At 39.7% G+C, this 26,962-nt stretch overlaps 1 protein-coding gene across 12 annotated transcripts in view; it reads right to left on the bottom strand.

Annotated features, from left to right (window-relative positions):
• The window catches only part of PHF21A (PHD finger protein 21A), a 193,125-nt gene extending 168,702 nt beyond the window's left edge, over positions 1-24,423 (bottom strand). For 10 of the 12 annotated variants that reach the window (XM_046014659.1, XM_046014668.1, XM_046014658.1 and 7 more), the window contains exon 1: positions 23,872-24,423. The gene's annotated coding sequence lies outside the window, so the exon portion shown is untranslated. Of the gene's footprint in view, positions 1-21,660; positions 22,609-22,653; positions 22,732-23,871 lie in introns of those variants that run through there. The other 2 variants (XM_046014662.1, XM_046014660.1) reach the window with 2 other exon arrangements.
• Positions 24,424-26,962: the final 2,539 nt, after the last annotated feature.

Here is a 26,962-nt window from a genome sequence, read left to right as displayed (position 1 = left end):
AGCTGCACATTCCACCAACTGGAGCCAGCCAGGCACCCTGTTTCTTCCATCTTTAAAAAAAAAAAGGCCTCCCTTGCCTCCATATCCTTCTCTAGTTACTGTCTCATGTCTATGCTCCCATTTATAGAGCATTTAACCATATGACTGTCCCGAGTTCCTTCTCCCCATCCTCTACTAGACTCACTCCATTAGGGCTTTGCCTTCCTTCCATTCTTAAGATCACCAATGATGAGAAGAAACCAGCATAAGAAATACAGAACAGTGGCCAGAGAGATCTGGAGGAATGTCAGGATTGGGTGGTGTCCGGGGAGTCAGGAGAGAAAGGGTTTCAAGAAGGAAGGAATGATCCATCGGGTGAGATACTATTGATCAAACATGGAAGTGAGGGCTGAGACTTTTCTACTGAAGCAACATCATCTCTCAAGACCTCAAAATGTTGAACTGTCCCAGGGCTCAGTTCTTGGAGCGCTTCCCATCAGGTAATCTCACCCACTCTCATGGCTAGAAAAGGATCTATACACTGATGACTCCCAAATTTTTATCTCCAGCTCAGACCTTTTCCCTGAATTCCAAGCTCATAGACACAAATGCCCACTCAACACTTGCCAAATAGGTTTCTCAAGCTCAACAAGTTCAAAAGTAAACTCTTGACACCCTATCTCCCAACCTCCTCTTCAGAGTCATCCCCATTTCAGTAAGTGGCAACTCTATCCCTTCAGGCCAAAACCTTAAAAGTCATGCTTCACTCCTCTTCTCCACTTTTTTCCACACCCTATATCCAATCTAACAGCCAACCACCTTGCCTCCACCTTCAAAATACACAGTTTTGTTTTGTTTTGTTTTTAGATTTTATTTATTTATTTGACAGACAGAGATCACAAGTAGGCAGAGAGGCAGGCAGAGAGAGAGGGGAAAGCAGGCTCCCAGCTGAGCAGAGAGCCTGATGTGGGGCCGGATCTCAGGACTCTGGGATCATGGCCTGAGCCGAAGGCAGAGGCTTTAACCCACTGAGCCACCCAGGCGCCCCAAAATACACAGGTTTTGACCACTTGTGTCAACTCCACTACAACTTCCTTGATCCAAGTCACCACCATCTTTCACTTAGATTATTACAACAGCCTCCTAATTGCCCTCCCTCTTTTCCATCTTTGTCTTGCTACAGTCTATTCTCTTGGCAGCCAGAGTACCTTTTCAAAATCCAAGACAGATCCAGCTACTCCTCTATTCAAAATCCTCCAATGGTTTCCCATAATACTCAGAAAAAAAGCTGAAGTCCTTTAAAATGGCCCACAAGACTAAGTGATTTGGGCCTCTGCTACTCTCAGACCTCATCTCCTCCACCTCTGCCACTGCTTAATCTGCTCCAGCCACACTGACCTCTTTTTTTGTACTTCAAAAACTCAAAACAAGTTCCCTTCTAAGGGCTCTTCTATGTGCTTTTCCCTCTGATTGGAACATCCTCTTCCATAAAATATCTTCATGGTTCACTCCCTCAAAGTGTTTAGGAAATCTACAGCAGCTGTAAGAGGAGAATACTAAAATAAAAACCACAGTTGTCCTCAGAATTGTTCCTCTCCCCAAACTTACTGGGGGGATGTTCTTTCTTATGCCAACAATACCTTTCTTACTGTCTCTCCACCTAGCCAAGCTCAGCCAGTCATTCAAGTCCAGATAAAGATACAGTGATAAATGGAGACCTTCCCTAACCATCTCAACTCCCAGCTCTTCCTTTCTTTGACTTCTCAGATACTTGATCATTTCTCACATTCATCTTAAAATTTAGCCATATACTGTCCCACACCATAACTTGCATGTCTTATCTCCCTGACTACACACACACACACACACACACACACACACACGTAGAAATAATGCCTTGCACAAGTAGTTCTCAAACTTGTATCAGGGTAAATCTAAAACTTTAAAAAATACATAAATTCACAGGCCCTACCCTTAATAATTCTGAATTCATGATGTCTGATTTAGAGCCCAGATATCTGTATTACTTTAACTCCCCCCAGAAGATTCTGACAGGTAGGGATTAGGAATCACTGCCTCACAGTTCTCTATTGCCTTCAGTACCTAGGAAAGTAGGCCTTCAAATAGCCTACAGCTAGAATGGACACCCCAGAGAACAAAATCCATTCCTTCATTCCACAGGGGAACAGCAATCCAAGAAGTCTACATGACTAGCCAAAAGCTACAAAGATAGTAAGAGGCAAAGCCCAGCCTAAAACCCAGATTTACTGCTCTCAATCTAGGAATCCTTACATTAGACCGTGCATAAATAAATGAAAGTACCAAAAATCCACAATTCACAGATAATCACAGTAAACAGTGATTTTCTAACACTTGACCAGTGATTGCAATGTCCACACTCTAAGACAGTGCACACTATGCTTGAAAATGTGAGCAACAGGGGCGCCTGGGTGGCTCAGTGGGTTAAGCCGCTGCCTTCGGCTCAGGTCATGATCTCAGGGTCCTGGGATCGAGTCCCGCATCGGGCTCTCTGCTCGGCAGGGAGCCTGCTTCCCTCTCTCTCTCTCTCTCTCTGCCTGCCTCTCTGTCTATTAAAAAAAAAAAAAAAAAAATGTGAGCAACATTAGCTGACAAAACACTTTAAAGGCCAGAGAGTAATTACGGGAAGGCTTACAAATAAAAAAAAATAGTTTTACCAAGTCCTCTTACAATATGTATAAAAACTTGTAAAATCATTTATGTTGTAGTTGAGAAGTATTAGAAGAAATAAACGCAAAGAAGAAATCTTGCTTCATCATGCTATAAAGTACAAAAATCCTTTTTCAAAAGCTTTCACAGCTCACAAGGCTGTAAATGTTTTGAGTCTAATCATAACATAAACTTAATTACAGATCAGACTTAGTAAATCACCCCATATCCCAAGATAACTCACACTCTTATCCTAATAATCAGCTAACCTCAAGACCAAAACTCTTGCCATCAACAACAAAAAAACAACTCAGGTATCTATAAGGCACCACAAAAGAGTTTGGGTTTATCCTGATGTACAGGGATTTAAGCAAGTGTCTCCTATTAACACTAATGGGAGTTCTGGGTGTAAACCGTAGCACCAAGGAGGAGGATCAATGCCCAGCACTGTATCTGCAAAACCCCTTTCTACTGTACTAACTGCAACAACTGGGACTTGTTCTCTCAGAAATGGGATAATAGACCCAAATTCCTACGTCTCTAAAGCACCAAGACAATCCAAATAAAAGTCACTAAGGAAGGTCACTGGTAAACACCTGATTTTTAAAATTTACAAGAAAAAGCTAAACTAAAGCAACTGACACACTGGAGAAATTTTTTAAAATAGCACCGACCAATACGTAGAGAAGAAACTAGAAAATTGCTGGAGATAAAATACCTCACACAAAAATTCAACAAGATCAAGTCCATCAAATTTTTAAAAATTAGAGCAAAAAAATTAGAGTAAACCCAAGTATAGCCAGGAGCTTGTCCAAAGAAACATACACACACACAAAACAAAACAAAAACTCCTCCCCTGAAGAGCCCTAAGTACACTACAACCCTTGCTTTTAAAACACAGAAGAAAACTCCTGCTGCATTGATAGCCAGGAATAATCACAGAGTACTTCCAGACAAACGGTAACAATCACAAGCTGCCAAGGACGACCAAAACTAACTAAATAAAAATTATAGCACCTTATTGTGTTCCATACTGCCTCAGTTCTCAATATAGCACTGCTGTATTCACCAGGCTGGAAAATGAGCAGGTGCCTTTCAGGCTACAGAAAAATTAGTGAGACACACACACACACACAATCACAAACACAAACACAAAGGGGATGATATTCTTTCACTTGAAGGGGTTTAAGAAATGCAAGGCTTCGCTATAGGCCTAGAAACCTAACAGTAGGCCTTACCGAAGAAATGAGGAAAAAGCCAAGGTTTAGTCCAAATCCACATTCAAAGACTAAAAGAATTAACATTTATTTCAATTGAAATGCTTTGGCAACAATCCTTTTTTTAAAAAAAGAAAGAGAAATTAAGATTTCCCTCCTTTCTAACCCCAAGAGAAAATTAGAATCTTTTCTCTCTACACTGGTTTAGCTGCACAAGACAAATAAAAAAGCACCCTGACTTAAGGCCTGAAAACTAAATATGGTTCCATAATATTCACCGTAAAAACAAAACAACAAACTATGTAGTCCAACATATTGATTCTTTATCATTGCTGCTACCATTAATGAACATTTAGCTTTGTATCTGTACTTTGAAATGTCAATGAGAAATTGAAAAAGCTACAATATGCTGGGGATTTTAACTTTTGAAACAAAAACCACAAAGAAACACGAGTCTGAAGCATAAAAGCCTCAATCGTGCTGATAAGTAAGTGGTCCTAAAAGTTGAAAGTGAAAGCAATATACAACAACAACAACAAAAAAAAAGTTTGCTTGATATTAATGCTAGCCTTTAAAACCAAAAATATGTTCTGTTACAGAAGACAGAAATCAGGGCTTCCATTAACCTTGTTAAAAAAAAAAAATCCCATGAGCATGGATTTTTTTCCTAAGTCTCTTCATCAGAGCAGCATGGGGTCCCATTAGGCACCCTATTTTACTTCCACCTTATAAATAACGTTAGCTATTCGCTATTTCCATGGAAACGAAGTACAGAGAAACCCACTTAAATGAATACCGGTTAAAGGAATAAGTTTTATTTTAGAAAGATTTTGCTGCTCTGGATGAACTCTACTGGGGAATACTACAAAGTCATCTTAAGTATAATTTTTAAAAATATATCTTTGGTGTAAGGGAAGCTTATTAGCGGTCCTGTTAAATAAGTACACTCCTTGCACTAAACTAAGTATGCCAAACAGCATCGTAACATTAGAGATACCCTTTCAATGCACTTCACAAGGGTTCAGATGCACAACACCCAGTGACTATGCTTCCTCATGCACTGGGGTAGAATAATTACCCCTGTGGGTCTAATTTAAACTAATAAAAGCAAACAAATTCAGAAATAAGGCTATCATCACCTTGACTAGTAATGAATAGGCCCCACCACTGCAGGCACATACAGGACTTACTACCCCTCCAAAGAGGAGTGAACAAGAGAGAAAACAACTTAAGTTCCTGTTCACCGCTATCACGTCCAGGGATAGCAGATAGTCAAGATTCCCTCCTTAACAAACTATTTTACATGTTATAACATGTATTCCTTAGTCAGTTGGTATATACAGATAAGAAAGAGAAATAGAATATTCAAAGGAGAATATGCAGAACAAGATCTAAGAATTTCCAATTTTAAGTTGCTCTACATACTCTAGGAAAGACCATTATTGGTGGTTCATACGAAAGTTGCCGATAGGCAAGTGTACATACAATAAAATGTAATTAAGAAGGATAGTAAATTCAAAAAACTAATAACCATAAGTTTCTACAGACAGAAGGCACAAGAAAACTACAATCTTTCCAGCAGATGTGGTTCTGTTAAGTTAGTAGTGGCTCAGACACCCCCAATAAGTTAAAAGACAAATGAAAACAGTATTATGGTAAAGGGTGATAATCGGCATTGAATTTACAATGTATGAAAGAGTTAACATTCTCACACACATTTTGAGTATATCAACAGATCTATTTGTACTGCCCGTTTTAAAAACATAAAAGTACTTTCCTTGTATGTTTCACACACTATAAACATTGATAAAATGATAACTTGAAGTCGGGTTAAGAGGTATGTGGCATTTGCTAATATTATTCACTCTGCTTTTGCATATGTTTTTAAATTTCCATAAAAAGAAGTTTAAAAATCCTATAAAGTTAAAACTCTTGTCTCAAATATGCTACTGAATTTAATCCAATACAGCCATTAACATTTAACCACAACTAATTTCCAAGTTTTACTTTACTTACCAAAACAACTCAGTGAACAATTCAAAACCACTATGAGAAATCTGGAGAGGAAATGATCTGCTATTTTGCAACTACCAACTTTTTTTTTCCAACTACCAATTAATGAAATGCAATCAATGCCTAAAAACAAGGTACAATAGCCGTATTTTGCATTTTACAAAGTAAAGAAAGAAATTCTACTAGTCCTCTCATACTAAACCAGAATACTTTTAGGGTTAGCAACACCAGAATTTCCAAATTCTTTTCCAGCTAGGTCCACAGGAGTACAGAGAACCATCTAATCAACTAATGCTTCCTATTTCCCTTATCTTAGTTTAAGTAACTTCAAAGGTCCCCTTTCTTGACTATGCCCCTACCTCACCCTCTACCAGAAAGTACAGCAATTTCTGAGGTTAAAAAGTCTTTTTCTATTCTCTTCCTCAGTCCAGATATAAAATGTTTCACAAATACTCAGTTACTTCACAAGTGATTTTAAGCTATCAATTATCCAACTCCTGGCTGAGGGCCCAAAATAAGGAGGTCCACAAAGTGTTAAAGTCTTAAGGTCTTGATAACAGCTCTGTTTAAAAACTAATAATTACAATGGTGTTTTGTATTGTTTTTCAGAGAGAGAGAAGACAGTGGTGGCTTTGGAGGGAGTGATGCACAGCAGAAGGACAGCGTACACAGAAAAGAGACGGCAAAGAGATAGCAAAGGAGAAAGGCGAGGAAAGGCAATGGAGGGAGTATGTGCAATCAATGTGCGTCTCTCTGTAAAGCAGCTAATGTACCAAGCTGAACGAGACAGGTTCCCACATAAGTCTAGTAGGAGTTCAGCCCTGACATGAATGCCCCAACTTTTACAAATTGATCAGAGACAGACTGATTTTTAAAATTGTACAATTCTTTAAGTCAACCTCAAAGGCCTCATAGGGTCTATTTCTAACTCCTCTATTTATTGAAATGAAATACACTTCTGAATTTTCTACAATTCCATTCACCCAAGAAAAGCAACTTTTTTGTAAGCCCTGCATAAAGAAACCTTAATACTGTGCATACACTATGCTAATTCTAAAACGACAAAGCATCACTTACTGACCACTCTAGAAATTGTAAAGTAATATTACAATTTTTTTTTAATGAAAGAAAACTATACTGGGGTGCCTGGGTGGCTCAGTCGGTTAAGCATCCAACTCTTGGTCGCAGCTCAGGTCTTGATCTCAGGGTTTTGAGTTCAACCCCCACATGGAGCCTACTTAAAAAAGGCGGGGGGGAACGAAAGAAAACTATGCAGCCTGCTATAAAACTGTTCAATTTTTTAATATATTTGTTGATATAAAGTACAATCATGTTATCAAAACAAACTTGCTGGAATTTCTGCTCAGAAAGCAGAAACATTTTAGGAACACAGACAAAATAAAATCCAGTAAATGCTCCTATCCACCTTCTAGGCCTTTATGAACTGGTTCAATTGGGTAAGTAAGAACAAAAAGTTAATGGAAGCTATTATTCTACTTTAACTCAAATGCTCATCCGTGGTAACACATGCCATATTCAGGGTGTTGTGGTAAGCTACTGTAAATACATTTGCTGAATCCTAGGGAAAAAACTACACAGATCAAAGATCAAAAAAGTTTCAGCTCCAAATTGCTAGTGAATAAATAAAATCAATTCTATGTCACACTTAATGATCATTCCCCCTCCCTCAACGACTTATTTCACTTACCAGATACTTACACACACACATGCACACACACGCACACATGCCCACTAAGAGACATATTAAAAACTCTAATACTTTACCAAAATATCTTAAGTCTGAGATCATTTTAAGGCGGAAACTTAAAGAGTGGCTTTTCTCATAACCAACTTGTCCTCAGGCCCAGTTTCTAGCTCAATACAGGTAACATATGACAATTAAATATACAAAGAAAATAACAATTGCCATAAGAAAAGACCAGGCACCAGATGAGAAGAAATTTCACAAAGGCAAATGCCCAAAATCAGAAGGCAAATAAATGATGTCCATCATTACTAGAAAGCATTTGTGTGCCTCTACAATTGTTTCCACTAGTTATTCCATTCAAGCATGTGTTCTCAGGGTTAAGCACACACTTTGTCCTGAGCAGCTGACCCAAGGGACTGAGCAGCTGATTAGGATTTTAGACTTCTGAGTTAGAATGCGTAGTCTACTACTGACTCCATGCTAAGTGACCTACTGTAAACCACATCGCTATGCTGGTACAAGAAAAGCCTTATTATATCACTAAGAGTTTTTTTAAAGTGCCCTATAATATTTTTTAAAGTCTATTAAAACTGACATATTCCCACATATTTTCTATTTCTCCCAGAGCTTTCACAAACAAGGACTCATTAGATACACTTTTCCCACCCATACCTTTTCTCACCATGACATTTCAGGGGAAAAAAGCCTCCTTTCTGGCTAAGCTCTTCCATATTTACTCTTCCCCCATAAACTTTTAGAGGGACTGTAACCATAACAATGATAACAGCAGTTATTACTTATCAAGCGTCTTAAATTTCCTCATTTCATCTTCACATCAATCCCAAAAGGTTGGTGTTATCAACCCTACATCACAGATGAAGAAACTGAAGTCCAAATGAATAGCATGGGGCTTGGTATACAGCATGTATGAGAGACATCTTTGTTGAAGGGAGCTTAAATAATTAGTCCAAGGTCACACACTCAGCTTTAAGTGGTTGTACAGAGATTCCAACTGAGGGGTCAGACCACAAAGCTCAGGCTCTTTTCCCATTATGCAACATTTGTCTCAAGCCTTGAGGAGAGAAGAAAGGACTTGAGAATGAAGGTTAAGTACTACCTAACAACAGTTACCATTTATTTAGTACATACTATATGTGTCAAGAACTTATTGCAGTTTATACATTAACCTATTAATTCCTCCTAACAATCTCATGCTATGGGCACTATTATTTTTTTAAGATTATTTATTTATTTGACACAAAGTAAGAGATCACAAGTAGGCAGAGAGGCAGGCAGACAGAGGGGGGGAGCAGGCTCCCCGCTGAGCAGAGAGCCCGATGTGGTACTCAATCCCAGGACCCTGAGATCATGACCGGAGCTGAAGACAGAGGTTTAACCCACTGAACCACCAGGCACCCATATGGGTACTATTATTTATTCATATTTTACATAGGCAGAGGCACAGACAGTGAAGTGATTTGACCATTACTAGAGAGCTCATAGGTGGCAAAGCCAGGACCTGAGCCCATGCAAACTGGCTCCAGCTTCAGCACGGATACCCAACCACTGAGCTTTATTTACTGCCATGCTAAAAACTTCCCTTCACCTGGATTGCATGAAAACAAAACTTTTAACCTTTTCAACAAAATTACTGGACTGTGAGCCTTCGTGCTTTGACTAATTAAGAGAAAACTAGTAGTACTCTTCTAAGCATGCCTGCCAGACTTTACAGGCACAGAGGACACAGCCCTGGTGATTAGGTCACTGCACTGCTCAGGAAGTGGCATACTGTAAGTCTGGTTAAGAACCCCCAGTCCATCTCTCTCCACGCTCAGAATCACATTAACCATGCACTGCAACAAGCAGGCAATTCAGAGATGTCCCAGTGCAATCCTCTATAAAATGAACGTGAGCCTGGAAGTATCCAAGTGTATATGGTAGTACCCTTCCAACACCCTTTCTCCTTCTTCCCAAACACCATAAAGAACACCGCAAAAGGAATGAATGAATCTAAGCTACTTAAAAATCAAAACAAATGTCCAATGATAACTACAAATTTAAATGAGAAAAAAATGCAAAATTCTCATAGTTTTGTAACTTGTCCAAATTCTACATTCAAAAAAGGATGGGCCTCAAAAAAAAAAAAAGAAAAAAGAAAAAGAAAAGAAAAGAAAAGAAAAAAGCATAGGCCTCTTTGAAAGTCTCAATTCTTAGACTACCTTATTATCATAAATGCACCTTAAAAGGTGAAAGAAAAATCAATTTTTGCCTCAGATTCTGAATATTTTGATACATATATTTGAAACAAAAATCATGACTGTTACAAGTTACTGGGCTTTCCACCCTAATATCTACTAGTATGATAATGTATTTAATTACATAAATAAAAACAATGAGCATGGATTTATTAATTGTATGCTAACATGGAATACACCCAGAAAAATAAATACAGAAGAACAGGACTGGACCTAGAGGTACTGAGAACTTGACACAATGAGAAAAGGAACTATTGCAGCTCTCTCCATTGACATCGTAAAGTTGCCACATTTTCTGGGCTCTCTTTTGAATTAATGTGGCATCTGTTCCAAGTACAGCATGCTAACATTTTACTAAAAGATATTTTCATTCTACATTTGTATGTGGTTTGCTTTTTATTTGAACTCCTGTTTTATTTCAGTGGTCATTATTTCTTTATACCAAGTTGTCCATTTGGCATTCCTAATCTATCTCCCCTGTGCACAGAAAGGGTGGGGAACCATCAGTTTAAAACCCTCTAACAGCAATAATTACAATATGCTTTGCATATAGATTAAATAAAGAAAATAAGCAGCACAAAGATTTTTGTAGGCTTTTTAGTATCAGGTCCTGATAAGTTAACAGCATCTGTTCCTTTCAGAAAAAGAATTCTGCTCTGAAGTACTGGGGGGGGGGGGGGTGGAGGGAGGGAGGGGAGAAGGAGAGGAGAGAAATAAACAAATACTAAATAGAATAATTCAAGTTACAAAGTTTGGGCTTCATGAAATGATGATTTCAATAATCTGCACATCTCCAACTCTATCGAATGAGAACTGCTTTTTAAGACATCCTCAAAAATGCTGCAGCAACAAGCCAAATACAACCACTTGTACTTAACATGCATGCTGCATACTCCACAATGTTACGTCATATCAGGCACAGAGAAGACGCTTACCAAGCTATCCTGCGTTCTATAAACTGCCTAACAACAACAGAAAAAGGCACTGCCATCTCTATAGTAAGAGCTGACAGGGTAGGCAGCCTTTTCCCTTTGGTCAACTCTGAAGAAAACAAGTAAGGCTTCTATCTCCGTCTTTTAAGCTCACCTCTCTCAAGGCCTTTACTCTCAGTCTTTCACCCTTTCACAGAAAGAAAGGCTGTTTCTTTAAGATTAAAAAGCTACAAAAGATCACTCCAACTTAAAAGCCCCACACCTTGTGCCAACTGTCCTCCAGGTGTCCCCATGGCTGCCTCTTCCGCAGAAGAATGGCCTATCTAAAGCACTCGTCTCCAAGTGGGTGCACCCACCCCAGAGAAGAAAAGAGGACATGGAAGGAATTACTGCAACTTCTATTTTTAAATATCACCCTTTTTCAAATTTCAACTTTTCTATATGTTTTCAAACATACATTAATTCAGAAAATTACATATAAATTTACATTTACTGCTATCAGTCATTTTTTAAAGTTTGGAGACAACAGGCTAAGAATGTCAAAGGTAGAGTAAGAGAGGAAAATCAGGCTCTGCCATTCACTTAATTGAATTCTTGTCTCTGCCTCAGTTTGACCATCCATGACATGAACTGAGCCCTCTGTATACTTATAAGACTATGCTGAGAAATAATAAAATACTTTCTAGGGCATGGCCTGAGAAATGAAAAGCACAAAATGAAAAGCACATATGAATGCGGCCAATGAGAAAACTCTTGAATTGGTGTGTTAAAACTGACAATTCTGGGGGTGCCTGGGTGGCTCAGTCAGTAAAGCATCCGAATATTGATTTTGGCTCAGGGCTGTGAGATGGGGCTCTACTCTGGACATGGAGCCTGCTTGGGATTCTCGTTCTCCCTCTCCCTCTGCTTCCCCAGTACCCCCACTCCCATTCCTGGGTGCCCTCCCTCTCTCTCAAATAAATAAGTAAATAAATAATTGGCTATACTGTAGTTTAAATAAACTGCTATGTCCTGTCAGATCTAATTCTTGGAATTTTAAGGCCAGGCGTCAGCACTTCACTAAATATGAGTCTAAAGAAACGTTAAGGCACCTCAGACACGAGGAGTACATTCTAGGACAAGGAAGACTCTTTTTAAAAACTTCTGTAATGAAAAATTTATTGCCTACGATATAAAAATTTTTTTTAAAGATTTTATTTATTTATTTGACAGACAGAGTTCACAAGTAGGCAGAAAGGCAGGCAGATAGAGAGGAGGAAGCAGGCTCCCTGCATAGCAGAGAACCTGATGTGGGGCTCGATCCCAGGACTCTGGGATCATGACCTGAGCTGAAGGCAGTGGCTTTAACCCACTGAGCCACCCAGGCGCCCCTAAAATTTTTTTAATCTAAAAATTATAAAGGTGAATTATGACTAATAGCTTTAGCAACAAGATAAAACTCTCAAAGCCAGAATCAAAAAATTACATTTAATGTAGATTATAAGGCCTTGAGGATGTCTTATTTTACACCATGTACTCAATTTTTTTTTTCTCACTTGAAAAAATGGTGGGTTATCATTATAGCATTTGATAGTGATTGAGTGAGTAGGGACAGGGATGGGGGTGAGGTCAGCCAACACTACTGACATAAAGATGTGAGTACCAGCACTAATTCCTATGAAGGGAATCTATCTGAATGCCGATTAAGCACTTGGTTTGAGTTTCCATTAATTAAAATATTACAATTATTTTCTCAGCTTTAAAATGCTATTTCAATTGGTAAATGTTGAATGAATGCCTCTAACCAACCAAGAGGAGAACCCACCAGTTTCAAAAAAAGTTATGTGAAACCATAATTGATCTCTTTATAAATAGTAGCTACCAGAATAAACTAGTAGAACTTAATTCTGAAATGATGCCTCTTAAATTACTTGCACAGGACAGAAAATGGTGTTGCCATTTTAAATTGGTTAACATTTTTTAAAGTTTTAAAAATAACAATGACCATCTCTACGGCATTACGCACAACTAAAAAGATCTTAAAATGCTTTCTGCCCCATAAGTAATAACCAGTCTAGAGTTTAAGTTTATAATCTTAATGTATAAATCTTACCTCTCTCCCTCCAACCTCACTCCCACTTTCCACCTGAGCTTTACTTTCAAAAACAAGTTTTTTAAATAGCCACTTGAAAAAAGTAAACTTTAAGACAGTATTATGGTATAACTCTATTTATTTTTTAAATGGAAATATATAGTACATATTTAATGCATAGGAAAATTTGAAAGTAGAATGGTATGACTTTCATTTTCTACTTGATACATATCTATATGGCTAGAATTATTCAGATGCACTACCTTTATAATATTTCTTTTAAAAAAAGAACATTTCTCATCAAACCCTCTAAAATGTTGTAGTTACATAAGAACTAATTAAAACAGCAAATGTAAAATATCTGCACTTACTTTAAAAAATGTATAAAATAACCTATGATGCTAAAGTGCCCAAATTCCAACCTTAAGAAATAGGATCAGTCCCCACTCCATGGTAGGCACTATGCTTCACAATTGGCATACAGTGATGAACAAAACAGGCACTAACCCAAATGCCTTCATTTCCATTCCATTCCAATGCTTACTATTTCCAAAATACTCAATCTAACCCAACCAAAACCAGCAGGAAACAGTCTCAAGATGATACATCATAGCTGGGGCCTTTTCAGTAAATTGAAAACTTCTTTAGTAATTCACTTTCTAGGTTTCTAGAGGAATTAAAAGTTTAGTACAGTATTATGGACTCTTAAAAGAAAGGCTCTGGAGTCAAACTTGGGCTTGAATTCAGGTTATAGCATTTGCTACACCTATGTGATCCCAGGGAGGGCTTCATTTCCTTATCTCTAAAATAGGGGTACGATAGTAATAGTAAATCCTTGTAATATTGCTGAGGATTACGATTAAATGAGATACTATATACAAAAGAGCTTAACTCTATATATAATAAATAGTAAATATAAAATCATTATTATTGTTGTTATTAAAACAACATACCTTTATGGTACAAGAACAGCTCTCAACTTGCCAAACATTCAATTTTATATCTTTATAAATCTTTATATATTTATAGAACAAATATCTGTATTTGTGTAAGTTTGTATATTAACACATAAAAATAGTTTTCAATATAAAAGCCCATAATTGAAAGCTTGCATTACCATAACAACACACCAGTACAATTATGACATTTGTGTATATTATATAGATATACACACACACACAAACGCATCAGTGCATATTGTCACTATCTGTGCTGTAAACATGTTAAGAACTTGTCTGTTGACCATGGGCAGCGGGTATTCAGATCACCAAATATGATATGATTCTAACTCCTATATTTAAACTTTTAAAAATACTAACATTGTTAACACAATATAGAGAAATACCTTAAAATTCAGGCATCTATTAGTGATTACAAACTCAATTTATATATACTACTTTAGTCTATAAAGTGCATTCATCAGTATTATCTCATCCAGTCCTTTTAACATCATTGTGAAGCCACCTTTTACCATTATTCCCATCTTATGCAAAAACTAATGCCCAGCAGGCTGAATTTCCCAAGAGCACACCACTAGTGACAGGACTGGTCTTAGGGCCAAGTCCTCTGACACCATCACAATTGTTTCATTTCCACTGGCCTGGGACATTTCATTAAAAAAAGACAGAAAACTGTGCTCAATACTTTAGGTGTGTCAGAGGACTCTACAGGGATTACATACGGCTGCCCAGTTTTACTCTCCTTATTTCCAACTTTAGTATATTAAGAATTACACACGTGTGTAATTATAAAATGTAGATAAGGAACAGTCATCCAAATCTGATCTTTCCTGCACTGACCAATTAATGCCAGAAACAATTTTACCCCTTATACTTAGTCCTTTGTATTTAACTTCTTGGTAACCACTGAGTTTATTTCATTTTAATGTTAGGTCTTAAAAAGTCAAGTTAATAGAAGATAAATAAAGCCACTCATGATGTGGCAGCATTACCAGCTCAGACCCCACAAATTTTTGACATAGCTAAAGAATCTATTCAATGTCTAAAATACAAATATTAACAAATTTCAGTTCATATTTATAAGAGAAAAAAAGGTTAGTATTACTACAGTGGGTTGGTTTGTTTTGTGAACAAGTACTTAAATAATCACTACTAAAGGCAGAATTCTCTTAAATAAACACAGCAGTCCTCAGCAATATTATTCCAGGGACGCCACACAAGGGAAAAAGCTGGAACAGATATGGGCCAAGCAGGTAAGAAAGACACTGTACCGATTCTGTATACCCTCAAACTAAGGCACATACATCACAACTTATGCTTACATTTTTCAATATTCCCAGATGTCCCTTTCCCTTCTCAAAAAGCTAAAAGAGACCAGCCATGCAGATAAAAATATCCTACAAGTTCAAGAGCCTAAAAGAAGTTAGAGTGTCCTAAAAGAGAAAAATAATGTAAAGACTTATGATTTTTTTGAACCTAACATTTTAAGTACAACCCACGGACCTGAAACTACATTTTCTTTCTGGGGCTGCTCACTGGCCTCCAATACACCAGTCCTGTTAACACTGTGAACTATGGTGATAGCTTGGTTCGTGCTTCTAAACACAGCAGAGTTTTTCAAGGTTACATACACCGGGACATGAGGAACATTTTTGCAGCATCTTATTTTCATTAATCAACTAGTTTGGGTATTTTATCAGTGCAAACATTATGGAAAAAAAAATTTTTTTTATTATCTTTTGAACTTTCCAAAGTCAAACAAGGGCTGTGGTACAGTGTCAAAGAGTACTGAATAGGCAAGCTGAATCCTGGTCAAAAAGTCTGTGACTGGCTCGTAGCTAACTACAGGCATACATCACTTGGGGAGAAACTGAGGTGCAAAGACATCTTATGTACAGCAAAAAATTCTAAGGAACTGCCACATCATTACCATAGGCCAAAAATCTCAAGGTCTTGTCAGAACAGGTTGGGCTTCTGTTCAAATAATAATGTAAAAAGAGAGGAAAAATGTGAGGCATGCTATTTATTTAATAACAAGAACCACTACTGCTGCTGCTGCTGCTAATTCTACACATTTACTGAGGCTTTATTATGTGGCCGGCACTGTGCTAAGCACTTTCACAGATTTCAACAACTAATCCCCGAAACAACATTCTGATATTCACTAATAAAGTATCAGAACTTCAAAGAAAAGAAGAGAAATTTAAATTTTACAAGTGAAAATACAAATTATTAAAGAAACCTTAACTTTTCCTCTACCTTTCAGATTATTCCTCTACCTTTCAGATTATACCTATGAGTATTAAATTTACATTGAAACCACATTTATTTTCAGGAATCCATCCTCCATTTAAAAAAACACTAAGATTCAAGACACTGACCATTATTACAAAATAATTTTTAAATAAACTCTAAATTTAAATACGGGCACTGAGTAACTGGCCCCATTCAAAGAAAAGAGAACAGGCCCTATAATAATAACCTCCTAATGCCCATATTAGCAATCTGTGTGCTGTAATTATAAAGTGATCTACAGCAGCACAGACAAAAAAAATTTACAACTGCTAAGTTTTAAATATATAAACACAAACACATATAAACATGTATCAGTTATTTTACATGTAAATCTTAAAGTAGCTGATAAAAAAACAACAAACTAATCCAAGGTAAACTAAAACACTAGGGTGTTTCTGAAGACTCACTTTAGAATATCAGCACCATGATAATCATAACCTTAGCAATCAAATTTTACTTAGCAGAAAGTTCTTAGAGGCTTGGGCAGCTGTTTGTGTAAAATGGAGTAGACAAGAGGGAAGGGTTCTCTGTGCTGTTTAAATCAACTACAGGTCCCAGCATGCAACACTCTAATCCGGAGTTAAGAAAAAAACCCGAAATGCATTCTGGGACATGTAGTAAGTAAACCACTTCACCCTATCACAGTAAGTTTTAAGAAAGTCTGAACTATTTAAGCACAGTTTCACCAGATCTTATTATCAGGGTCTAGTGAAATTCAGATCTAACCTGTTTGCTCTCTGCTCTGGCAGTTTCTTTACCACATACTGGAAAAAGTATCAATGAATATTTACATCAACATTTTCACATTAGAAAAATCTTACACAGGCTAAGCAATAAAAGAAATGTTTAAAAAGCAAGAAGATTTCATACAATTTTTAAATTATTTTTTAAAACATCATTTTTAAAGCCATTTTTTTAAAGTGTGGTTGATCAGTTTCAAAGTTCTCTATTCCCCTCCCCCAAGAAAGTTTTACCAGGTTTTCTCTTAACAGTCTTTCAAGTTATATTTTATAAATAATTTCCTTGCAGAAAATCTCATACAAAAACATTTCCCATACTCTAATAATGTCCACTAAGAAAAACATTCTTATAATAACAGGTACACATACCACCACCACACACACACAAAAACAATTAATACTTAAGTTTCTCTTTTGTCAAGTCCTTATTCAATATCTATGCCCTCCGCTCCTAACCCCTCATTTCTCTCTCTCTCTCTCTCTCACACACACACACACACACACACACATACACACATACACACACACAAGTTTCCAGAAAGAACACTTGGGGAAAAAAAAAATATTCCCATTTCTCTCATTCAAAAGATTTTTTTTTAAACTATCAATAACGTGTCCAAATAGATAACTTTGAGCTGTTATTTATGTGTATATAGTTTCTACACACACCCCTATTTTCTGCAAGACTGAAGAAGGAGGCTGGGAAAGAACTAAGTGCAATCTGCATCAGGAGGCCTAACACAGGTGGTGGGTTATTTTCAGGCAACAGCACCTTCACAAACATGCTGTGGAATATGGTCCAAGAAATTCCTAACAAGGAAAGATAAGCTGGCACACAAATTTAACACAATCCAGCTAAAAATCACCTGCAACACATGTTACTACATTTCACCATAAAAGTGACAGGCTACTACAGGACCTGAGACTTCATCAATACAACATACTGGCCATAAGGCCAGATAGCAGTTGCCATGGTTACTATCACCCACTTTTATCAGGAAATTATTGTCATTACTCTGAAGTTTTTGATACTTATTTAAAATCTTTAAAAAACCTGTCTAGGTCTTGACTGTTAATTGAGTGAAAGAATCAACTACTGTTTGATTTTTAAGTATGCTGCTTCAGAGATGCACATGGTTAACAATACTTGGATCTGCAGCAGAAAAAAATCAATTCCTTTCTGCTGCTCCTTCTCCTCAAGTACTGACAGTTTGTATCCTCAATGCAGCCAAAACAATAAAACAAAACCCATCTTTCTGGCTTCTGTGTTTAAGTTATTTTTTGTCCCCTAGGCCCAGAGAGTCAAAATAAAGCCTAGATCACCAACCTGTTAGGCCCCATTGCCTTCCTATCTCCATATTACCGGTTCACTTTTTTGTCTATTTAAAAAACCAGAAAACATTTCCATAGATGATTCCAAAATATAGAAAAGAATACTTTCCTTCAACAGAGACCTTTTTTTTTTTTAAACAGGGGGAGGACTTGCAATGTACTAGAGGGAGAGAAGTTGGAGGGTTATTCAAACTGCCACACAAGTATCTAGTGTGAGAAAGTTGCTGTAGAATACCTAAAGGTTGACTGAACCTCACATATGATCTCTAAATGTGGTGGAAGAGTTCACCACCACCCCCAGTTTAACACTGAACTAACAGACAAGTAATATAAAAATTATCCCTAAAAGTCCACTTCAACAATCTCACAAAAGTTAACTCCAGAAATTTCACACACAAGAATTATAGGAAAATCTACAAAATAGCACAGCCACATGTACATACAAACACACAAACAAGAAAACATATGCTATTTAAAAAGTAATTATCTACAATAAATTTAAAGCAGGGTTAGCATATTACCTCCTAAAAAAAAAAAAAAAAAAAAACCTCAAAGCAGCAAAAATACACACTGGGTAAAGTTAAAGTGATTAAAATATATTGCTGTGCTCCTAAAGAATACTTAAGGCCTACCAAAAAGCCCATGTATAAAAAGTTCCTGAGAAGTCAACAAAAATCGTGACTATTTCCTAGCACAAATTAACATGAACGTTCAGAAAGATTTCAAGAAATCAGGTCTGAATATAGATATAAAGGAATTCTGTAAAAGGTTAGAGACGGAAAACTTTAATCCCTGCCTTTTCTCCCTTTGAATAGCTATTAAATACAAAAGCTTTCAGCAATAAAATACCAACAACACAAAATTTAAAAGCACATTACTATAACCTTAACTTCCGTATTTCCTCAAAAAAACAACAAAAAAACCAAAACCAACTTTAGTATTCAGTGTCCATAGGATGAAAAAGTTAATACTTCCCTGAGAGGTTTCATTTTTATTTAAACAGTTAAATGTTTTTCTCACTTACACACAGAAACAAGTTTCTATATTTAATTTCTAATTAAAGGGGCTATTTCATAAAGAGCAGTAGCTTCTAAAATGTAAGACTAAAGCTAAACCTTTTGATATGCTCATAAACACAGGGACTCCCAATTATCTGTATTTTATTTTATTTTAGTCCAAATTTGCAAGCAGAGTCTTTTAAAAAAGCCACAAATCAAGGCTCCGAGTTTTAAACTTTTGGGTTATTTTTACACAAAAATATTTCAGTGCACTCTTCTAGATTTGAGTAGTCATTTCCTCATGCATCCCTCTAAAAGAGAAAAACAAAATGATATACCCATGTACCTAATACTAATACATACAGATACACATCTTCACTTTGAAACAATCTTGAAAGCTTTACTTAGTAAGAATTTTTCAGAAAGTTAGCAGACTCACTAAAAACAATCAAAAACTTAACTGTGACATCTGTTACTCTGTGTGTTAATGAGAGTCTATAGAAAGATCCAGGAACTTAAATATTCACTAAAATCAACTACTATCACATCAATAAAGAAATGAAGAAAAATTTTAATGGGGGATATACATTTCATAAGATCTACAAAAAGAAAAATGATCTTTTTTTTTGAATTATGAGAAACTGCCTCCACAGCATTTTTTTACACAAAGCTTCAAAACTGTAACAAAGAGCTTTTTGGTAACCACAGTAGCATTTTAAAAAAATTCATGAAGTGTTGGGGGTATACTTTTAATGTGTTCATTTCCCAAATGATGTGGAGAACGTTAACATTTTAAAGACAGACATTTCTGTCCATGTATTAATTAGCTACCTATCTCAACATCTGCATGGTTTCTGACAATTTACAAAGAACTTTCACATGTACTATCTCATTTGATCTTACTGAAAAAAAAAAATGTACAGTATTATGACTAGAAAACTGACAAAATTCAAAGCAGCTTCATCAAATTTTCTACACATTCCTAAGTTTCTAAAACTTTGATACAAAACTTTACAAGCACCGAAGTAGCATGATATTCCCAGGGATAAATCAATTCTCCTAACACTAACAGAGTTTCAAAGGAGCATGTGTTATAAATGCTATGAAACTAACTTTCATCTTTATGCAGTTATTGTTAAGTGTTACTAAAGGACATCTCAGCAATGACCTATACACACAGATGTAACTTTACTTACAGTTTGAGAATCTCAGTCTTTGGAGGCCAACTCAAATACATCAATGACACATATTTGTAAAGCTGAGTGCCTAAGAATTTATCTATTAGGATCACTGTCTATAGATGTGAGGAAAAAAACACAAGGAATTAAATTTTTTTTTTTCCATACAGCATTTCCCTGTCCAAAATCTCATACCTCTATATCCTATTTGTATTTATATTACAGGGATGACACAAAACCATCACACCAACTTCTTTTGTTTATAGCCATTGCACACCATCTTTTCACGGATGTGTTCAACTCCCCACTCACCAATACAAGACTAACTCCACATCTAAATAATTGTAACAGCACTCTGTAGCTAAGGGTGGCATTTTTAAGCTACCACAATAACAAATCTACTTTGTAAAATATGGTAAGCAGGTAAAAGCAATTAAGATTTCAGTTTCAAATTGCAAACGTAATTTATTAATGGACTTTTAAAATGGACTTACTTAAAATCTTTCTGGAACTTTAAGGCGTTTATCCTGTTGCTAAGTTGAAGCTAACAGAACTGTAATAAGTAGCAAGACCCTCAAAACTCAGAGATTGGCTTTATCTTGCTGTAGCACCTCCTGCTGGATAGCATTTAGAGTTCTTCATGTAAGCAGAAGAAGAGTATTTCTGAGGCAACTCCTTCCAGATGACTGAATGGGAAAAAGGATGGACCCTTCAAAGCTTAAAAGAAATAGGGCCCCGTCCATCACTTATACCTCTTAAAAAGAAAATCTGGCATAGGTAGGAGTTTTTTTAATCTATTACTATTCTGGTTCCATAAGACCTGCCTGAGTCCAAAGGGCAACATGCTTAAATAAAGCTTGCAAAATTATCTAAAAACTACCTTAAAAAGCCATCAAAAGCACTCAAGCAAAAGACTTTATTACGGCCAGCCAAGCAATGCCAGTCATATTGCAAATACCATTATGTTAGCAAAAGCAAAAGTCTGACATAAAGAAAAATACCTGGAAGATTTTTAACATATTAGCTGGAAGTTTGTGTTTAGAGAGTTTTCTGCACTATTACTATGCTCCTTTTAAGAACAGTTGTCCATCTACAGAAGTTTTAAGTACAGAAATTTTTTTATAAACGGTAGTATAAGTGCACACAAAAATTTCCTCTTTGCCATCAAATATGTCTTGGTATTTTAAAATGTAGTTTTCGGACATTTTAAATAGCCCCTACTAAGCTAGCTTTGAGCTCACAATGTACATTCCATACACAAGTGAAGATAGAAAAAAAGAATAGAAAGAACTTACCAAACTCAAAATGAATAATAGTATTTCCAGTAAAAATGTAGTAACAGTTTCCTACAATGCTGTGAAATCAAGTAAATCGTGAAACTTAAAAGGGGGGGGGCTACTCTTCAAAAAAAAAAGAAAAACTGCCCTATTTATTATTTCTAGTGCCCAAATGTGATAAACACCAGATGTAAACAAACAACATAAACACTGAAAAGTACACTTAGATGTCTCAGCCCCAATTTCAGTCCCCTTACTAGGCCCTCAATGAAGCCAGAGATGTTGATGAGTATTCTCTCTAAATGGAGATATTCCAGCTCCCTACTCTAAAGAACCCCTATAAAGTGTGCCTATGGAAAGGCTTCCTTCCTAGAGTGCACAGCTGCTTTTGAAAAAACAAAACAAAACAAAATAAACTTTCATCAACCCCAATTAATCTGATTCTAATATTCAGCTATCAATTATTAATACAGGAATGCTCTCCCTTTAATGTCCCCAGCTTAAACATCTACATTCCTGACACCTACTATTAACAAAAAATGCACAGCTTGCACCCCAGCTATGGGGCAAATCTCTGAAATCCAAAACACAGCCACAAAGTTCACTGTCAAGGCCAATGCTGAGGCCCACACACGCCCGGACCTTAACTCACATTTGAAATTCTAGAAAGCCACACTTGCAGACATCATTTAAAAACAACACAATGTGGACGTGCAGAGTGAGATCCTCTACTTCAAGACCTAAACAAAGAATATTTCAACATATGCCCCGAATATGATGACACCAGATTCACTAATGAAAACAAAACCTGCCTACCATTAGCAGTCGTACCCTCATCTCAACAACTCAACTACTTAGAAATCACTCTCAGCACATCTGCACCCTACAACCGGCGTGTGGCCTTCTCCGGGGGTGCAAGCCACACACAAAGTTGAAACGAGACATTCTTCCCCCGGTGCCCAATCTCGATATCAACCCCTCCCCTACCAGGGCCACCTTGCTGCTACCCACCATCGCGAACGTGGTCAGGGGAAAAAAAGAAATCCTAACAGCACCGCTCAGCAGAATAAAGAGACCAAAGAGAGGATGACGAGAAGTGTTGGGAACTGCGTGCACAACGGGGCTGGACCAAACGGAAAGAGTCCCACTCCGCGCGCCCCTCCCCCCGGCGGGGGCGCGGGCGGGGGAGGGGCGGCCGCGGCCCCTCTCTGAGCGGCCTGCCGGCCTCGGCCCGCGCGGGGTCCCGGGGGCGCCCCGCGGCCGCGGACGGCGGGGGCGAGTGCGGGAGGGCCGGCCCCGGGGTGAGGGGTGCAGGCAGACTCTCCGGAATAACAAGTTGCAGAAGAAGAAGAATAAGCGGAATTTCCCCAACGCTGCTCCGGCCACCCAAGACAAATGCACCAACACACACACACACACACACACACACACGGCCCGGCAGCGTCAGCAGCCGCAGCTTTTTTTTTAAAACCAGATCCCTCAGTCACCAAACAAGATGGTTTTCCAAAAAAAAAAAAAAAAAAAAAAAAAAAAAAATTAATTAATTAATTAAATAATCATAATAAAAACTTCCCCCCGACAGCATCCCGGCGGGGGGCAGGGTGGTGAAGGGCCCGAGGCGACCATCCCCGGGCTGAGGGACAGCTGAGGGGGCGGACGAGGCTACGCGCCCCCCGCCCCCGCCCGCGGCCCCCTCCCCGGCCCCCCGCCGGGACAATGTGACGCCCCCTCCCCGCCACCCCCGGCGCGCCGCCTCTGTCACCCGCTTCGGCCCTGCACTCAGCGCCCAGGCTCCCGAGGCTGCTCATAAACTTACTTCCAATTTATCCTGGGGAGGGGTGGAGGGCAGAGGGAAGGAAGGGGGAGACAAGGTTTTTCCATTGTCTTTTTTTTAGGGGGGAGGAATAGGAAGGGCACGCAGGGGGGCGCCCCGAAGGGGAAGTTATTGCTCAAATCTCAAGTTGACTGAGGGGTCCTGACGAGAACACCCCCCCCTTTCCCTCCTCCCTCCCACACACCCCTCCCCTCCCCCTCCCTCCCCCCCACAACAAACTCCAAGCAGGCAGCCCCAGTTCCTCCCAGAGACAAACACCAGAGACAAGACAGAGAGACAGGGAGCAGGGGAGAGGGGGAGAGGGGGGAGGGGGGGAGGGAGGGGAAATAGAGCTACTCAAGAAAAAAAAAGAGAGAGTGAGGAGAAGAGAGAATGGAAAAGCTGGGATACTGCACCCTCCTGCTGCTGGCTGGTTGTCCCCCCTGGCAGCTGGAGGCAGGAACTCTGAGCAGGAGAAGCAGGAGGAGGAGGAGGAGGGAACTCTTCTTCATGGGGAGGGAGGGAAGAAGCTGGAGCTGCTGCTGCTGCTTCTGCTGCTGCTCTGGGCCTCTCGCACTTTTTAGATATTAGTGTGTTAAGATGGTAGGTTGTTCCCTTCTCCCTCCTCCTCCTCCTCCTCTCCTCTCCTCTCCTCTCCTCTCCCTCTCTCTCTCACTCACTCACTCACTCTCTCTCCCTCTCTCTCTCTGGGCTGTTTCTTTCCTCCTCTTCCCCAGGCAAGGGGGGGGGGTGGGGAGGAGGGGGGTGGGGGGAGGAACTGGATCCTCCTCCTCCTCCAGGAGAGACACACACAGGCCCCGGGCCGGAATAGGGGTGGGGGGGAATCAGAGCAGCAGGAGAGAAACTGTGGGAGACAAACAAGCCCAACTCTTCATCCTCCTCCTCCTCCTCTCAGCAGCAGCAGCGAGCACCACCAGCCCATTCACCACCCGGCCCCGGGCCGCAGCACCTCCGCCGCCTCAGCCCGGGGATCCCTCCGCCCAGGCCCAGACACACTCGCCCGCGCGGGAACCCGCCGCGCGGCCCCGCCGGCCCGCCGCCGCCGCCGCCGTGCGCGCCCCCGCCGCTCCCGAGAGCCGGGCGAGAGGGACTGGGGCTGGGAAAGCGGGGACGAGGGAGGGGGGGGGGAGAGGAGGCGCCGGGGTAGAGGGGCACGGCGGGGAGGGAGGGGGCTGCCAGGCGGAGTTGTACGGAGGCCGGCCCGGGCCCCCTCGCCTCCGCCGGCGGCTCCCGGGCTGCACGGGGGCCTCCCGGGGGCGGCGGGGCGGCGGCGGGGGGGGCGGCGGGGGCCCGCGGCGGCGCTCGGGCGGGCGGACTACTTGACGTGTCGGTGCGGCGAATTTATTTCACTTTGCCTAAGGAACGGGGTGTGCTGCGGCCCCCATTGCCTAGGGAAAAAACCCGGATGTAAAGTGAGTGAAACTAAACTAGAGTGAAGTAGGGCAGCAGCAGCCAAACTCCAGTGCAGCGGCGGCGGCGGCGGCGGTGATGGGGCTGAGCACGGAGCGGCGGCGGCCAAACTCCGGGGCCGCCGCAATGATGGGCCGGTGCAGCGCTGCAGCTCTGCTCCTGTGTAGCTGCAGCCGAGGCGAGGCCGGAGCCCGCTGCGGCCCCCCCAACTCCGCGGCCCGAGCCCAACTCCCCCTCCCCCCGGGCAAGAGCTGCAAAGGGGCTCCGGAGCGGCCCCAACTCCCTCCAGTGCAACAGCAGTTTTAAGGGGGGAAAAAAGCCGCGAGGGCAGGAGCGGAGAGAAGCAATGGGGAAGCACTGCAATGGGGGAGCGTGGTCCAGGCAACAGGAGAAAGATGCAACCTCAAGTCGAATGCAACATGCAATCCCCGGCCGCCGCTCGCCCGCGCCCTCCCCTCGCCACCCCGCCCCCTTTCCAAATAACTACCCTTGAACCACTTTATTAGCCACACTTAGTCCCACAGTCGCGTCGGGGAGGGGCGGGGGACGGGGTCCTTCCCTCACCTTTATTTATTGCTGCTTTCTCCCCCCTCTCCATGTTTTTTATTCCTAAGTTCTTTTGTTCTAAGGGGGATGATGGCATTTACTTTTCTGCTTTGTGTAGCAGGGCAATCACTGGGAATCGGCCACGTATAATCCGGCGGTTTGTCATATTTTATTAGTGAAAGTATTTTATGCCTATTCTACCTCCAAGGACTGTAACATGGAGAACTGCAGGAAGGAAAAAAAAAACATACACACACATATCAGAGGAATTCTTGTTTTGAGAGATTTCTTGGCGGGGAGGGGAGGGCTTTTTTTTTTTTTTTTTTTTTGGAGGGGGTTTATTTAGATTTTCAAATCGATAGTTTTCAACTTAAAGCTTAATGTTTTTGTATGGATCTACTACTGGATTCTAAAATAACCCCCAACCACAATCAAAGAAAAAAAGTCCAAAATCCTAGATTAAAGGAAAAAAATCCCTGCTGGACAGTGATACTATCTGGTCTGTGCAGCACGCTGGACTTAACATAGTGTTGGCCTTCGAATGTTAAATAACAATAAACCCCAACCTCAACTGAATACAAATGGGGGGGTGGGGGTGGTTATGTTTTTAAGGCTCAGCACTTTTGTAGCATCTGCCACTACGCATTTTCCAGGCATTGATTAGCCATGCAACTCCCATAGGCATGAAGTCCAGTTTTTGCAGATAAAGAGCAACAGTGGTGAGATGATTTGCCCAAAGTCAAAGTGAGTCATTGACAGAACCAGAAATAGCCTTAGACTTTTATTTGTTACTAGTCACATCTTTCCCATTAAACAGTATTTCCTCCAAGAAATAAAGTTATTTAAAAATAAATAGACGTTCTTTACCTTGTTGTGTATTTCCACCAGAGGTGCTTTGAGATCCTTGGGTATGAAGGTGTTTTCTTACTTCTGTGACCTGCAAAATTAAGTTTAGTTTCTCAAGAAAAACAAATTTAAGAATTCTGATCTCTTAAAGCTCTAAAAAAAAAAAAGTATGGGCTTCATTTTACAAGCATAGGCCGTTTAGTACTCTGAGCTTTATATTAAAAAAAAAAAACCTCACAGCAGAGAAAGTGTGTAAGAGTTTGAGAGCAAAAATGAAAATCCCTATAAATGATTCAGGAAGCCTGGATGAACTCATAATGTTGTGGAACTGAACCCATAACACAGTCAAGATGAATCACGGAAGGACAGGTTGGGTAGTAAGACCCAGCTTTGCCACCTAGAGATAACGCTAATGTATTTAAGAGATGAATTAAGGCAGGGCTTTTCAAACTGGACCAACTAGGCACTGGAACCACAGCCTAAAAATCAGCCCAGGCTGTTGAAATTTTTTCAGAGCAAGACTGCTTTAGTGTTCTTTCTGGAAAAAATACTTTAAAATGTTCCAGGATTTCACAGAAAAAATTTAGAAACTCATATTGTACCTGAGTGTGTAAATGCCGTAGAGGAGGAGTCTGTAAACTTTTTTCTGTAGAAGCCCAGATCATAAATATCTTGACTTTGTAG

Source organism: Meles meles, chromosome 8 (assembly GCF_922984935.1).
Source record: "Meles meles chromosome 8, mMelMel3.1 paternal haplotype, whole genome shotgun sequence".
NCBI lineage: Eukaryota > Metazoa > Chordata > Mammalia > Carnivora > Mustelidae > Meles > Meles meles.
This window is presented reverse-complemented; position numbering and strand designations above follow the sequence as displayed.